Genomic DNA, 17,906 nt, shown 5'->3' on the forward strand with positions numbered 1-17,906 from the left:
CCCCATCACATCCACACCCACTAACTGGAGTTAGCTTGTTTTGGGAACGTGCTATATGATGCCATGCTTCTTTTCTTAGGAGTGACTTGACAATGACACCAGAAACATGGCTCATAAATTAATATGGACTACGTACTGAAAGTTGCCCAGCTTTCACTTCATTTATTCACCATGGCTTCAAATCCTTTGAATTTTTTTGCTGTTTTCGGTCATATCTGCTCCCACCATGTCACTGGACTCCCAAGAGAACAAAAGGCAGATTGCCCATTTGTGCGCAAATCAGAGAGGCAGAAATGAAACCTGAAGTCACCCGCAGTGGGGAAAAAGGCTCCCAGTTGATCAATGGCCTGGATTCATTCTTTTAAAACATCATTCTTGCCACCAGATTTCAGCTTGCAAAGCATTAAAGAATTTGTGGCTTGGCCTGAAAATGCAGGGACGGTTTCTCTGCCCTAGGTGGACTGTGTTTTAGACAATGATTTAATGCATCCAGCTGGAGCGGATGTAAAAAAGCTAACTCAAACTCTACGTTGCTAATTAACTGGGTACAAAGATGCCACCACAAAGGACCCATCAATTATGGGAGGAATCTCAGTGGGACGCAGAACAGATACCCTTTTAAAAAGATATGGTGGGTTTTTTATTTAAGAACCCAGAGATTCATAGTATATCTTTTTCTATAGCACAACACGTTTAACCGTGATGAACTCGTAGAGAATTGTTGAAAGTTAACGGCGCTTTTGTGCTGTAAAAACAGAAGCAGCAGCAAAAAATGTTGTCGACATAAGCCTCAGCTCTGAGAGAAGGGCACGTCTGTGGGGAATACAGCACCACTGGGACTTAAAATGGAGAGCACAAACCCAGAAAATTTGCACACCCCTCTAGAGAGCTGGGGTTCAACATTCTAGCAGGTTGTTTTAAATCAAAATGCGAAATGTAACATCCGTTCTTTATCCCTCCAAAAACTAAAAGCAGAGGGCAAAGACCCTCGAAGCATCCCTGTTTTCCAGGGAAAGTCTCAGACTCACAGAAGCCTTCCCAGTTTCTGATATGATACTGGAATGTCATGCTTTTCCTTAGGACATCCCTATTTTATTTGAGAAATGATGGAGGATACGGAGTTATCCAACCCCTGAGCCGTCTGAAAGCAGCCCTGTATAGGGAAATTTTTAAATGTTTAATGTTTTATTATGTTTTTATATACGTTGAAAGCTGCCCTGGTGGGAGGGGTATAAATAGTAGTAGTAGTAGTAGTAGTAGCAGCAGCAGTTATTGAATAGGACATCTCTATTTTCATCAGAGGAATGTGGGTGGCGCTGTGGGTTAAACCACAGAGCCTAGGACTTGCTGGTCAGAAGGTCGGCGGTTCGAATCCCCGCGACAGCGTGAGCTCCCATTGTTCGGTCCCTGCTCCTGTCAACCTAGCAGTTCGAAAGGATGTCAAGGTGCAAGTAGATAAATAGGTACCGCTCTGGTGGGAAGGTAAACGGTGTTTCCGTGCGCTGCTCTGGTTCGCCAGAAGTGGCTTAGTCATGCTGGCCACATGACCCGGAAGCTGTACGCTGGCTCCCTCGGCCAATAAAGCGAGATGAGCGCCGCAACCCCAGAGTTGTCCGTGACTGGACCTAATGGTCAGGGATTACCTTTATTTTCATCAGAGAAATATTGGAGGGTATGAGAGCCTCTCTTCTTCTGCTTCTTATGACCCTCCTGACCCCTTGCTCTCCCCTTTCTCTCTAGAGCTCAGCTCCTTTGCTTCCATGTACCTTGGCTTTCCTTCCATTGGGAAATGGCAGCAGCTCAGTTTTAGAGGATCTGACTTACCGTATTTTTTGCTCTATAAGACTCACTTTTTCCCTCCTAAAAAGTAAGGGGAAATGTGTGTGCATCTTATGGAGTGAATGCAGGCTGCACAGCTATCCCAGAAGCCAGAACAGCAAGAGGGATTGCTGCTTTCACTGCGCAGCGATCCCTCTTACTGTTCTGGCTTCTGGGATTCAGATTTTTTCTTTCTTGTTTTCCTCCTCCAAAAACTAGGTGCGTCTTGTGGTCTGATGAGTCTTATAGAGCGAAAAATACGGTACATGCAGTAGGTTCCGAGTTCAATCCCTGCCATCTCCAAACAGAGAGCAGCTGCCAGTCAGTGTAGGCAAAATTGAACCAGACAGACCAATGGTCTTACTCAGTATGAAGCAACTTCAGATGTTCCACAGCTGCCGTCATTTGCCCATGTGAAGTATTCCTCATCTCCATCGCTAACTGCCTGGTTTCCATTTTAGCATCCCTCCTTCTAGGCCTTGCATCCACTTTTACATCCCAAGCAAGCCATCCATATATAGTGATTCCTCGGGTTAAGAACTTAATTCGTTCCGGAGGCCCGTTCTTGACCTGAAACTGTTCTTAACCTGAAGCACCACTTTAGCTAATGGAGCCTCTCACTGCTGCCGCATGATTTCTGTTCTCATCCTGAAGCAAAGTTCTTAACCCGAGGTACTATTTCTGGGTTAGTGGAGTCCGTAACCTGAAGCGTCTGTAACCTGAAGTGTATGTAACCCGAGGTACCACTGTATCTATGCTTAGGATGCTTCCTTTAGCTGTTGGTTGATTTTAGAACACAGTAATAAAGAACATCAGAAAGCCATCAAATCTAGCACGTGGGGGCGCACTTTAATTAAATTATATAATTTGGTATTTGAACGATTGGTTTTCATAATTGTATCATAAATTGGCATTATTATAATGAGGCTATTATTGGAATGTAATCGAAAACTAACAAAAATTCATCTACAAAAAAGAATCAAATCATCCTCTATTGTTGAATTAGCTCCTGGTCTATATTACTTAACGGACGCAGGTGGCGCTGTGGGTTAAACCACAGAGCCTAGGACTTGCCAATCAGAAGGTCAGTGGTTCGAATCCCCACAACGGGGTGAGCTCTCATTGCTTGGTCCCTGCTCCTGCCAACCTAGCAGTTCAAAAGCATGTCAAAGTGCAAGTAGATAAATAGATAATGCTCTGGCGGGAAGGTAAACGGCGTTTCCGTGCACTGCTCTGGTTCACCAGAAGTACTTAGTAATGCTGGCCCCATGACCCGGAAGCTGTACGCCGGCTCCCTCAGCCAATAAAGCGAAATGAGCGCCACAACCCCAGAGTCGGCTACAACTGGACCTAATGGTCAGGGGTCCCTTTACCTTTACCTATATTACTTAACAGGCTCAGAGTACTTGAATTAGAGAACCAGCAACGTTGACTGAGCCATTCTCCTCTCTGAAACAGATATATATGGACCTTGAGTCCAATTCTGACTCACTGCATAAATGCATAATGTGGGAGAAAGCTAGTGACAGCATCATAGATTAAGTTTGAGAACCAAGGTACCCACTGTATTAACAATGTAGACAAAGACATCTTTTTCCTTTTGTAGAAAGGAGGGCGGGAGAGACATTTCCATCCACCAGCAATCCTTATCTCCTTTGAATCTGCAGCTCAATTGGAAACCCTGTTAAAAGGCTATTAGAATCTTCGGGTAACAGACCCTTACAGGGCTTTGAAAAAAAACGGTGCAGCAATTTGCTGTTTGTGTTTGGCATGGGAGCCCCAGCCACTTCCATTGCCTGGACTGCAAACAGCTTCTGTCACGAGCCGTGAAAATCAATTCTACAATAAGGAGGGTAAAACGGGCTCCAGGATCTCTTGCCTTTAGGACCAACTGACGCAGTAGAGCCTCCTTCTGGGCACTAGCAGGATCTACAAGCCGCTTTACAAAGAACGCTCCCCAAAGGCTTTGTGAAACAAATAACAGTTCAGGTACTATTAATAACTTTCCTGGGGAGCCTCGCAGGAGACTTGGCTCTGTAAAGTCTGAATTACAACGACGCACAGCGTAAGCAGCAGGAAGCGATGCCAAGTGGGGGGGGGGGGGTGGAATCAGCTAAATGCTTGGTTTTATTTGCCTCTTTTGTGTTCAGGATTACAGTAATTGCCTAGAATGCCCTTTCTTCCAAATAACAGTATTCAAATATCCTTAAAGGCAATAAAGCATTGTTTTATATTGCTCGAAGTAAAAGGTCGTGTTAGTGAAAGTAAATTGTACATTATTGTGCCGGTGATCTTGTTGACAATTGTCTGCTATGCCTTAGGAAAAAGAGGAATACCCCCCCCCCAAAAAAAAATAAACCTCTCTCTCCCTTCCAGGATAAAAAAATCATAGATGACCGCAGCAGGAAAGGAGATAACAGTTAGTGAATGCTGTTCCTGATGATTCACTAGTTTATCAGTAGGAAGACATTGCTTTCACAGTCAGATTAAGCATAACTGGAAAGAATGTTATTTTAATTAATTTTTATTGGGCTTTTAATGTTTATTGGGCTCTTTCCCCCGCCCTACTCCCCAAAAGAGCAACAAAGAAAGGGTTTAGGAAGCAAATGTAGAACATTAACCACCTCAGATCGTGCCCACTGGGATAAGTGCTTACTTTAATCCTGACCGAGACAGCAAAGATTCCAACCAAGCCAGCTTTGACCCATGAGTGTCTGTGCATGATGAGAGTCGCATAACATTGTAGCTGCATTGTCACTGTGCTGGACATTCTAGTTCTCTAGTGCCTGTCACCAGTCCACCTTATCAATTGATGAAGCTGTCTTGTACTCAGCACCTACTTGATGGGCAGCTGCCCTCCAGGACCTCAGTGTGTCCACACTCCAACAAAGGTACCAAGTTCCGCCCAATATCGGGGGAGCGTCACATGTGCATGCCATCAAGCGTGCAACACATGCCATGCTGCGCACTCCTAGGCCCAGCAAGGCCTGCCATCACCACCGCTGCAAGACCCGTGAAGGCCCGCCATCGCCACCGCAAGGCCCACTGCTGTAAGGCCTTGACCCTCAAGATTGGGGGTGGGGCTCAGCCCCATCTAACCAGACTTGAGAGGGGCTTAAGACACTTCAGCCCTATGGAGTTTCCACCTATGCACTCCACAAGCCTTTCCATTGGAGATATTGAATTGCAGAATCAATTAAAACGAAGATCTTCTGGATTCGCTCTACCACTGAGCTATGCCTCCATTTCCTCCTTAATTCTAGGATGACAACATCAGGCCTTGGAACAATTTGCTGATTTCAGTGCTGTGGTCCTAGGGTTGTGTTCAACATAGCACTAAGGCCAAGGTCATGTCAACACAACCTTCTTCCCCTCCCTCCTACCTGCACACTCCCAAAATCTGTTCTGGAGTTTTCATCAACCCTCCAGAGTAGGTTTGGGGATGGTGCAGGATAAAGTGGGATTCCTGTTATGCTTGTGAGAATCTGTGTGCTGCCTTATGCCAGTACATGAATTTACTTCTATGTGCCCCCTACGTTTCATCTTTGCGTAACCAATCTGGAGGACATATGCTGCGTCAAATCTGGAGGATATATTGTGCATTAAATTCACAGAGAACATAGTTAAACTATGGATTTTGCAACCGCAAGAGGCAGCGATGGCCACTAACTTGGATGGCTTTAAGAGAAAATTAGACAAATTCATGGAGAATAAGGCTATCTAGCCACACTAGCTATGTTCACTGCCAGAAACAGTAGGATTTGTTTTGCAAATAGTTATAAAACTGCAGTCACTTGTAGCTCAGGCCCCTCCACACATCCTTTTTCTTGCATCTATGATGATTAGTCAATGGTGGCGCTGTAGTCTAAACCACTGAGTCTAGGGCTTGCCGATCGGAAGGTTGGCAGTTCGAATCCCAGCAACAGGGTGAGCGCCCGTTGCTCGGACCCTGCTCCTGCCAACCTAGCAGTTCGAAAACATGTCAGAGTGCTAGTAGATAAATAGGTACTGCTCCGGCAGAAAGGTAAACAGCATTTCCGTGCACTGCTCTGGTTTGCCAGAAGTGGCTTAGTCATGCTGGCCACAAGACCTGGAAAAACTGTCTGCAGACAAACACCGGCTCCCTCGGCCAGTAAAGCGAGATGAGCGCCGCAACCCCAGAGTCGTCCGCGACTGGACTTAACTGTCAGGGGTCCTTTATCTTTACCTTTTTTTGGTGCAGTCACATACAAACAATTCAGAACGAATGTTAGACATGGTCTAACTTATGCGTAAGCTGTGTCCAAGGTAAATAGGAGGAATGCTCCATCAACAGGTCATCTGAACAAGCCTTTAGGGCAGCTACAGTTTCAGAACAAAAATTTGCTTGTGCCACTGAGCTGCTTAGTGATGAGAAAGACGTTGGAAAACAAAAAAGAAACAATTCCTAGCAGTGCTTGGTTTATAACACAGAACACAACTATTTTATAATATGATCATGGGACATCCAGAAAGCAGCGGTAGAAACTCAGATATATAGGCTAGGTGCCAAATGGCTCCTTAAACCAGGGTTACAGTCACTAAAACAGAATATCTAGCTGCCATTTGGGGGCCAAAAGACTCTAAAGTCATATTTTCCAATGCAACTTCTTGTTTCATGAAATTTGTTTTGATTGTGCAGATAAAAGGTAACAGACAGAAATCTACGGGATGTGTGAAAACGGTCAAGATCCAAGGATCCCCAGGCATGCGCCTCCAGATGGTGATGTCAGACGCCAGCCTGACACCCAGGCATCTTCACTTGATCACAAGTGGTTGATGGACAAGAGCAAACTGTGCCTGACGCCTGGCTACTTTCTAACACTTATCAGTAATATTAAAACAAAGCAGCTACATAAGAACACAAATCATTCCCAAAATATAACTATGAACAAACCTCTTAGATATGTACTTCAAGTACAAACTGAATGAGGTGTGAGCTTCCTTTTGCCAGCTCATCTCATGTATATCATGTCTAACTTGAGACAAATCAACTCTCATCCGTACATCAACACAAAAAGAAGCCTTTCTCTTTTCTGATCTTTCATATTTGTCAGAATCTGTCATATTTCGTGGAGTAGTGTAGAACAGCCATTTTTCTTGAAGAGGCGTGTAGCTACTGCCTCTGGATGCATATCCAAAAAGAACTGTCATGACGCGGGTGGCGCTGTGGTCTAAACCACTGAGCTTCTTGGGCTTGCCGATCAGAAGGTCAGCGGTTCAAATCCCCGCAATGGAGTGAGTTCCTGTTGCTCTGTCCCAGCTCCTGCCACCTAGCAGTTCAAAAGCATGCCAGTGCAAGTAGATAAATAGGTACCGCTGTGGCAGGAAGGTAAGTGGCGTTTCCATGCACTCTGGTTTCCATCACTGTGTTCTGTTGCGCCAGAAGCTGTTTAGTCATGCTGGCTACATGACCGGAAAGCTGTCTGTGGACAAACGCCAGCTCCCTCGGCCTGAAAGTGAGATGAGTGCCACAACCCCACAGTCACCTTTGACTGGGCTTAACCATCCAGGGGTCCTTTACCTTTACCTTTTACATCTCCCATCAACCCTGACCACTGGCCATGCTGGTTGGGGCTGACTGGATGGATTTTTAGTCCAGCAACAAGTGGTCCAGCAGTCTTTTACCCTTTTACCTTATCCAAAAAGAATTATTTTGATATTACACTATACTGAAAAGTTTAAATGTTTCTTTGATTGTCCTTGAATCTTCCCACAACACTTGCCATCGTCTCCTGTCACACCCTTTGATAACCACTGCCTTTGAGCATATCCAGATTGCAGTGTTTCATTAACATACATCAGTAATGTAGAGATCAGGGAATTATGCCAAGGAAGCTCACTGGCAACTCTTTCACCAATTTCTAGCTTTAAAAAATGGTATTATTTACCAAGGAACACTGCGAGAAGCACTTGAAAGGGACATATTCGCTGGCCCCACATGATACAGACTAGGTTGCAAAGCTTAAAATGAAAGATAAATTTTCACAGTCCCTCCTTCCCCACTTCTCTGAAGTTCAATAGTTTGATCCTTTGCGGCAGACATCCTTATAGCAACAGCCTTGTGAAAGAGATGTGGTTGCACAAATGATAACCGTTATCTTCTTTGCATGCTCACTGGTCCATTTCTTAAAATACTTCACCTAGCCAGATGCTTTGATATTTTAATGTCAAACAGACAGGAAAGGTTTTTCCTCTGAACCAAGTGAATGCAGGCATCAGATTCCATTAGAAGCGGCTCTTTTAGCTAGATAACAGCCACCATGGCCACCTGATGAACAGCGATTTATATGAAGTGAGTAGAAACTCTGCTCCAAGTTTTTCTAAGATATGAGACTGCAGAAATCTAGCTGAGAATAGTGGTCACCAGAACCAAAATGGCTAAGCTGCCTGCCTGGGCTCTTTTGGGAGAAGGGTGGAATACAAATTTAATAAACAAACAACAACAATAATAAGCAATGAGGCATTTTGCCAATTGGGTAACTCCAGGCTGACATCGCCCCCCTCAGAATGATGCTACTTGGTGACATAGCACTCATCTTTCCTTGAGATGTCCAATTTGGACACAGTGACACACACCTTAATTAATTAATCCCATTTGGATTACTGTAATGTTTTCTCAGTGGGGCTGCCTTCAAAAGGGCCTCAGAAACATCAGCTGGCTCAAAGAGCCGCAGAAGGGTTGCCACCTTTGGTCAGGCAAAATAAATGATAAGTCAGGCAACATACGAGACGGGTCTAAGGGGATTTTGGGGGCTAAAAATGACTCTACCTGCTGCAGAAATAACTTCAAAGCAATCCATTACAATGATACATGGGGCCTCTGCTCACATAAAAACTCTCTTTCCCAATCCCCCCTGCTCCCACTGGGATTTCCTTATGAGTAGACAGCCAAAGGATTGCAGCCTATAGCTTTTGGGTCCTTGTTCCAAGACCCCGGGAGTCTTACAGGATCACCCCTAATGATTAAAATGGTGGAACTCACGAAGTCTAATATTTGAATGAAAATGTAATTTCACTATGCTGTGGAAATATGAACTCTGATCCTTTAACACAATTCTGCTTAACATTTCAACCGAAAGCCTTAATGTAATTACATGAATCCTTCATTTGCTAAGCAGAAAGCAATATTAGCATGCATCGTGTTCTGCCCTGTGTTACACACACACACACACACACACACACACACACACACACACCACCCCAAGTCAAGCAACTACTGATCCTCCTGGGTCCACGGAGTCATTCAAGAGAACAGCAGGTAGTAATTTTAAAAACAAATTGCCCAGAAAAAGCTTTTATTGTTGATCACTTGTTATAAGACTTGCCATTTGCAAGTAATTGGACATTCAACCGAAACTGACCTTTTATGAGAGCCAAGTGGTAATATAAATGAAATTAATATATTCTTTATTGCAGACAGATAAAAAGAGTGACCCGAGCTTTTAACACACTGCTTGACCTCTGTGGTGTTTGAACATCACCAAGTCTCTGGAACGCTACAAGGTACCCTGGGAAGAAAAAAGGAGCAAAGCAGCTGAAGAAATGGTTTTAGTACATTAGCACTTAGCTAATGCACAGAATACCTGCAGCTTTCACAAACCTTCCCTTTGCATTAGATGGGGAAAAATATATAGCTGCAATACTGAAAAAAGCATCACTGATTGGGGCTGTCACTGCTAAGGAAAGGGTGACTAGCTTGTGTATGAATCTAAGAAAGGTAAAGGACGCCTGGATGGTTAAGTCCAGTCAAAGGCGACTATGGGGTTGCAGCACTCATCTCGCTCTCAGGCCGAAGGAGCTGGCATTTCTCCACAGACAGCTTTCCGGGTCATGTGGCCAGCAAGACTAAATCACTTCTGGCACAACAGAACACTGTGATGGAAACCAGAGCGCATGGAAATACAATTTACCTTCTTGCCAGAGCAGCACCTATTTATCTACTTGAACTGGTATGCTTTCGAACTGCTAGGTTGGCAGGAGCTGGGACGGAGCAATGGGAGTTCACTCTGTCACAGGGATTCGAACCACAAGCCCAAGAGCCTCAGTGTTTTAGACCACAGCGCCACCTGCATCCCACCTGTAAGGTTCCCATTTAAAATTGAAATAGGACTCACTTTATAACATCATAAGTACTGTTTCCATTTAAACTCTCTCTCTGAGGAACTCAATTTCAACTTACAAATTTAAAGCTTTCTATGAAAATGTTTTTTCCCCTTTTTACAGGAAACGAACTTACAGTAATTACAAGATGAAGTTCAATGATGCCCATAGACAATTCTCTGGCTGAATACACAGCATACATTTAAAGCACATTACTTTCCCCAAAGAATCAAGGGAACTGTAGTATGTTATGGGGCCTGGGAACTGTAGCTCTGGAGGGAGTAAACTGCAGTTCTCATGATTCTTTGGGGGAGCCTGTGCTTTAAATGTATGGGGCATATGCAACCTCTGTTTCTCACATTCTCACTCTCTTATCGCAAGGACAAGACAATGACAGATGAATTTGTAAGTCACAATGAGCCCTTCAGTCAGAATGTGGAGCACTGAAATAAATACTAGTCAGTTGCTTCTTTTTACTATTTAATGCAGGTTTGAGGAATTCATTCTACAAGACCAAGGTGAACTAAAAAGCTTGACATTCCACTTAACTGCTTCTGAGTACAACTGTGTATTTAAAGAAAATGCTTGGAGTTAAGTTTCTTCACAAAAGAAAGATGTTGGTAAGGCCAAAGCTCTCGATGTGGGAAAGAGCTGTGCAGTTGCATAGCGAGTGTGGGGCCACAGGGAAGGTTGCCCCAGATGCAAATAGGTTAGGAAATGGAAAATGGCTTCTCCATGTGAACCAGGAAGTGACCTCTCCAGACAACGGGAACAACTCTTATTTTCTTATCTCTGTGGCTGTGATCTCCTGGGTGATGTGAATGCCCTTAGGCAGTTGAATATGCATACATACTCTGCCCATTTTCCTCCCTCCAACTACCACCCTCCACATGGCCCCGGGCACTGGCAACCCACACTTTGCCTCTGGAGCTGTTTGTATCCTGTCTACACAACTTCCTTTCCAGATGTTATAGTGGAGGCATTAAAAAAAAAGGCCAGCATATTTGCCGTAACAGTTGAAGCTGATTATAATCTGAAGGATTATCTTCTTTATAGGCATCTATGGTTTTAATGGAACCTCTGACATTCCAGTAATAAGTTCCACCAAAACTTAGTATAGGATGCTGCCTTGAAATGACTCAGACCATTCAGCTAGATAGCTCAGCAGAGTCTATGCTAATGGCCACCAGCTATTCAGGTTTCAGGCAAGGACCTTTCCAGCCCTGGAGATGCCACCATATGTGGGAAGGAGAGTATCTCCATGGGAAAACACATACGTTGTATGAAGGTCTCTGGTTTAGGGTAGCTTGCTTTATAGAGGACAGTCCTCAACTTCAAGGGCTCTCCAGTCCATTTCCATGCGCTCTGGCTTCTGTCACGGTGCTCTGTTGCACCAGCAGTGGTTTAGTCATGCTGGCCACATGACCCAGAAAGCCATCTGTAGACAAACACCAGCTCCCTCAGCCTGAAAGCAGAGATTAGCACCACACCCCAAAATTGAATTTGACTGGACTTAACCATCCAGGGGTCCTTTACCTACTGGGAAAGAACTCTAAGAAGGAAGAGATGGGGTCTTGAAGTTGCCCATCAACAACACTTGGACAGAAGCAAGCAGACATGTCATCTGGTCACAGTCTTCTCCACTAAGGGAATATGCACTGTATTTACATTATAGCAATTATTTCATAAGCATATAGTGTAACACATGCAAATATATGTCCTATTAAGTACCCATTAAGGGACGCGGGTGGCGTTGTGGGTAAAACCTCAGCGCCTAGGACTTGCCAATCGCATGGTCGGTGGTTCGAATCCCCGCGGCGGGGTGAGCTCCCGTCTTTCGGTCCCAGCTTCTGCCCACCTAGCAGTTCGAAAGCATGTCAAAGTGCAAGCAGATAATTGGTACCGCTTTATAGCAGGAAGGTAAACGGCGTTTCCGTGTGCTGCGCTGGTGCAGGCTCGCCACAGCAGCTTCGTCATGCTGACCATGTGACCCAGAAGTGTCTCCGGACAGCGCTGGCCCCCGGCCTCTTAAGCGAGATGGGCACGCAACCCCAGAGTCGGTCATGACTGTCCCATATGGGCAGGGGTACCTTTACCTTTTTAAGTACCCATTTTCCCCGCTTTTTAGGCAATGTCTAAGTGACCCCGATAAACCTGTATGCACTGTGTTTTATCCTGGGAATATTATCTGTCCCCTCCTTCCACCTTGATCTAACATACTGCATTCTAATTGCAAGATTCTTGCCCTTTTACTGTCATATGAAATCACACCCTCCCACAAGTAGCTCCAGTTTTCAGGCCACTCAGTAATTCCTGTAGAAGATTTGCTTAAAACGATGTAAAAGATCTGGTTGCAGAACTGTGTATGGGCTTCACAGCCTTCAAAGAGGTCCCAATTTATGCCATACAATTATTATAGGTACTATTCAATTCATTTCTGTTCTGTGGGCTGTTGATGCATTGAAGAACTGCATCCAACATTACTCAGAAGCAGCAGCCTTTTAAAAGCAGTTTTCAGCCATCTCTGATCCATCAGCCTCGCAGGCCAAAAGATGATGAAGAAGAAAGCTCTTTTCACAGGGTTTTGTGCGAGACCAGCCACTGGCCCCCATATAATGGGAATTCTGCCTCTACATCCAGTGCTCTAAAAAGGAATTTGCAACACTGCACATTCTCCATGTATGCAAATCCCCAAACAGATTTAGATGTATGTGTTCTGTTTCAAAATTTGCTAGCTGGCACATAAAAATTGTTACACTTAGCAATTTAGCACAAGTATAAGAAGAACGTCAGAGTATTATGCTTGGAGTCACATGTTTGCTGTGGCTTCTGAACAAGATCATGAGAACAAGAAGAAAGCATTACAAACTCAGAGACGTCACCACTACATTGTTTTATAATCCAACATAAAAAAAAATATAACTCAAGCTTCTGGATATAAAAAGTTAAGAAGAATGCAAGTCTTCATTCTAAACAAAACATTCAGTTTGATACAAAAGTGACTTAATAAAAATGTTTATGAAGCATCTGAACTGGTGCTTCAGTTCAGATGTATTGGTACTCTGAGGCTGCCATACAGACTGAATCTAAATAACCTTATTTCAGCCATGCACTGTCAATCTACAATATCCCTATAATTTTGATCCAAGGATACTTAATTTTGACCAACACAGTATTCTTCACATTTCTTTTTTACACCCTGTTATCAAACATATCAGATAATCTGTTTACAGTAGATCCAAAAAAGTCCAATGCAGCCTTTTTTCTATTAAAAATGGTAAGAATGTGCAACTGTAATAAAAGCTGGACTATTTATTTCTTGCCTTTGCCTTCCACCTTTCCTCCAATGAGCTCATGGTGGTATATATAGCTCTGCTCCTCACAAAAACCCTGTGGTGCAGGTTAGGCTGAGAGTGACTGAGTGCCAAGTGAGAATTGGAACAATGACCTCCCAGGTTGACTAACCACTACGACACACTGTCTCTATTTGTTGATATTGAATCTGAAGGCTCATCCGTATGTCCTGTTGCTCCACTGCTTTCCCACCGGGGAAAACCTCTCTTTAGCACTCAGTTTGCTCCAATTTAGCACTAAAGAGTGGGCTTTTCAAGGAGTGGGGGATAAGCAAAAGTAGGGACAAGCTCTTCATCAATACACTATGAAATCTGATGCACAACTGCAGATTTCTTTTAGAAAAAAAGAAAAACCGAACTAACTACTGAACTGTTCGTATATTTTGCATACGGGGGCCAACAATAAAAACAGACCAAGAGACCCAACTCTTCAGGTTGTTGGCAGTCTGTTCATAACAGTGACAAAAGAAACATCACAACATTTAATGCCGGCATGTCTTTCCCAAACCAGCTTTTTCTTTAATTGAGGCACTCAGCATTACGCACAAAAGAGTACACTGCCAATTACATTCCCTTATAACAATGCAGCCCTCTCCAAGGAAAGTCTACCTCTCCTCAAATATATTGACAACCAAGCCAAACGTCTCCATTAAATTGCATCAACTTGTTACTGAAGTGAGATGAGCCCACACCCCGCAGTCTCCTGTGACTGGACATAACTGTCCAGGGGCCATTTACCCTTTTATACCTTTTGCATCCAACAGCACTAAAAAGTCAAGAGACTCTTAGTCAAAAAAGAGAAAAAAAGCATCCACCTGGATCTGGTTGCAATTTCGTATTCCGTACACATCAAAGGGGAGGAGATGGTGTTGAAGTCTTAAGACAAAGTTGAAGATTAATATTGGATTTAACAGTGATTGATGTCGTTATTTAAACCAGAAGCTGATTATTAGGTTCCCCAGCACTTATTTCCACTACTTTTGCAAATACTTGAACACTAATTAATGCAGCTCGTTCAAGCTTTGCTTTGGGAGCTATCTAAAAAAATGGAAAGGAGGATGCGCAAATCAAAACATTCCAGCGAGCAAGTGGTAAGAGGAACCCAAACTATTCAAAATGTGATATCTGGTCTTTTTTATAAGAGAGAGAGAGAGAGAGAGAGAGAGAGAGAGAGAGAGAGAGAGAGAGGAGCCAGAGTAAAGCAGAAGCCATCCATCACTGACCTAAAATGAAATAACAGTCAGTCCAGGAAAAACTTGACTGAAGAACCCAAAGGCTTTCGGTCTCACTCAGAAGAGAGCTCTTGTGTAATTGATTAGCAACTTGAGGGGAAGTTTAGAAACGGCACAGTGAGGCCTTTGAAAATTACTTGAAGCACAACACTTCACTTCTATTGCTCACTTTCCTGCCTGGCTTTCAGAATCCTAATTTGGCTAAAGCAGGGGTCTGCAACCTTTAAGACAAAAAGAGCCACTTGGACCCGTTTCCGAAGGAAAAAAAACTGGGAGCCGCAAAACCATTGCGACATTTAAAACAAATATATCTCTGGAGCCGCGATCTGACAGCGGGCGGGAAGGTGACGTCGGGACGGTGCGTGACTAACGCACGCACCACCCCCATGCGACGTCACAGCCAGTACAGTGCCCGCTACAGTGGGGAGTGTCGGGGCGCACAATGCGCCTCCTCCCCTCGCTAGTATCCGCCCCGGAGCCGCGGCAAAGGTGTAAAAGAGCCACATGCGGCTCCGGAGCCATGGGTTGCAGACCCCTGGGCTAAAGCAAAGGGCATTCTGGTTTGTGTTGTTGGGGTATTGGGGGGGGGGGGCAAGCAAGTACTCCAAATTCATGGTCCTACCCAGTTTTTGTTAATGTGCCAGTACTCATCATGAAGTTGCTACAGTAAGTGTCACACTTGAAGCATTTTGTGGGGGGGGGGGGTGATGGTACTGTGTAGCCTTGAGTACCCACAGAAAAAAAGCCATAGTCCTATCAGTAACATCAATGCAACACACACACTGTTCTAGTTTATGCCTGTTCCCAGACCACAAGCGGTACAAATCTGCCTCCACTTTAAAGAAGACAGATTAGAAAGAGATGCAAAGTCCAAGAGTGATGTGGTTGCATTTGCCCTCTGATTACTTCCATGGTGCTCTAAGTGATGGCTAGATGTGGTTTGGGTGAAGGTTACCAGATGTCCCTGCTTCCAGGGGACAGTCCCCAAATATACAGCTTTTTCAGCATTCACATGTAGATAGCAAACAATAAGTGTCCTCGGATTCATTGGGGGAAAAACTGGTGACCATAGTTTGGGTGGATTGTTCAGTTATATATGACAACAGCTGATCCATGTCCTGTTAAGAAGACCAGCACTGTATATAACCACATGCTCCATCCTAAATACATGGAAGGCTGTAGGTCAGGGATCGTGAACACCCAGTAGCCCCAGCTCGCATTACCAATGGCCAGCAATGATGGACATCCTAGTCCAACAGCATATGGAAGCAACCACAATGTAATAATAACCAAGAGACAAAAATAAATTAGGGGTCACCCTAGCAGTGGTAGAGAATGATGAAGCAGCAGGCTCCCAGTTTGCACTGGCCAGAGCATTAGGGGGGGGCAGGAAAAATGCCCAGGCTGGAGCAGCAAAGGGACTCAGATTGTACCCATTGCCACACTCAAAACAACCCATTTCAAGGGATGGGTTTCTCCTGGCAACAACCATCAGTAGATTCCGGGAACCAGATGACTTTCTAAGGGTATATTCCCCCATCTCTTTTGGCTCTTGGAAGCTCTGGTTTTCATTTAACCTTAGCCAATTTTTTAGTCCCTTTGCCATAGCCTGAGCCAACGGCATCGAAACCAGTACCACATACTGAGCCCTGAAGTGCAAAGCAGCACATAGTTGCAGTCACTCACAAAGTTGGGGCTGTGGGCAATGTGGAACTTCGCAAAAGTGCAGCTTCCATAGGCTGGAACGAGCCATGTGAATCACCCCTAATCTAAGAACAAGACTATCCATTTTCTAATAAATGAATAAGGAATGCAGATGAGTGGTGTGTGCACTTGTGACTTTTCTGGCAAACACCATTCATAGCCATACACCCATTTCCATAAATGTATCAAATGTATCAAATCTTGTTATGGATGTCTAATGTTAAAACAGAGCTTTAGAGCCAAGCCAGATGTAACGTTAATCACATGGATGTAATTGAGAGACATATTTCATTAAAAAAATAAAACGTCCATGGCTTGGGGCAGTCCTGAGTATCTTAATGCCAAGACTACAGTAAATAGAAGGGGGAGTTTAGCCCTTCGTCCCCTTCTGTGGTCCTGCCAAATCATACATCACTTCTGAGATGCTGCTACCTACATTGGAAGAGAAGGCTACACACACACGTGTGTGTGTGTGTGGTCCTAACACTGTTCAGGCCCCCTACAGTTGCTATTTAATTCCTCTTTTTAAAACCTGCATGTTAATTGCAATCAAGCAGGTAACATCCCATCTAACTTGGCCCCCAGAAATACATGCACAGAAAGCCAATGGGGAAATAAAAATGGCCCATTGGCAGACAACTCTACCAGGGTCACCTCAAACCGAAACAGCTAACCTAGTTGGCAACCACACAGGCCCCAGATTCGCTTTAATCCCAGAGGTTAATCGGCATGTTTTAGGAACCGACTGGCTGTGCTGCTCTGAAGATGTATGAATGCACCCCCGCAAACGGCCAACTATCAATATTAATTGCATCACTTAAGCCTAAGAAGGGAACAATCAGATTTAAACATGACATCTTTGAGTCTATGGTACCCTCTATGCGGACGACTTAATTCAGTCCTAGAAACTGCAGATGGTTTAATTCAGTGTTGGAAACTGACAGGCGGCAAGTTTCACTCAGGTAGGCTGCTGCAGCTGTTCCTTCTTCTTACAGTCCTTTGCTCACACCCACCACAGGTCCTTCCTCCCCCTTTCTTTTCTTAATCACCGATTCATTCTTTGCACACTGAGTTCTGAAGATACAGCAGTGATAAGAGGACAGCAAGAAGCACAGAAATAGGCTTGAGAGAAAACCTGACATACCATTACTGTGCAAAGGGGAAGGGACAACTAATCATCCTTAGCAACTCAGAACGTTAGTTGGATTTGAAGGTGGACCTTCAGAGGAGATCTTCATGGTAACTCACACCCCTAATCTTTTCATTTCCCCCAGATAATTTGAAGTCTATAGTTGTTTTATTTCCCCTTTTTTCCAGGTGAAGCAATGTTTTTACAGGTGCTCCACCCGAGAGGGGTAAGCAGACTCTTGAGCGAGGCAGAGCACACCCTACTGGCAAAGGACAACTGTCACGACCCCTTAATAAAGCCGGCCAGGTGCAAAATAAAAGGGGGCACCCCCCCCCATGCACACACAAATAAGAGACACAACTTGGGGTCCTTCTCTTTCTGTAGTTTGTGGCAGACTGCTGTGCCACAAGCACGAAGGCCCGCTCTTTTAATGAAAGAGGCAACAGGCAGCCTCACTTACACCATCTAAAAGGGACTAGAAACTTGCGTTCCACTGTGCAATTCCTTCAAGGCAACTTAGAACTTGAAAAGAGCGGGGAGGGCAGCCTT

General features: G+C 44.4%; 1 protein-coding gene across 2 annotated transcripts in view; it reads right to left on the reverse strand.

The window, feature by feature from the left end:
• Positions 1-17,906, reverse strand: part of GPC6 (glypican 6) — a 784,275-nt gene that overhangs the window by 765,811 nt on the left and 558 nt on the right. The gene's annotated exons all lie outside the window — the stretch shown is intronic.

The sequence above is a fragment of the Podarcis liolepis genome, assembly GCF_965112155.1.
Source record: "Podarcis liolepis genome assembly, chromosome: 4".
NCBI classification, from domain to species: domain Eukaryota; kingdom Metazoa; phylum Chordata; class Lepidosauria; order Squamata; family Lacertidae; genus Podarcis; species Podarcis liolepis.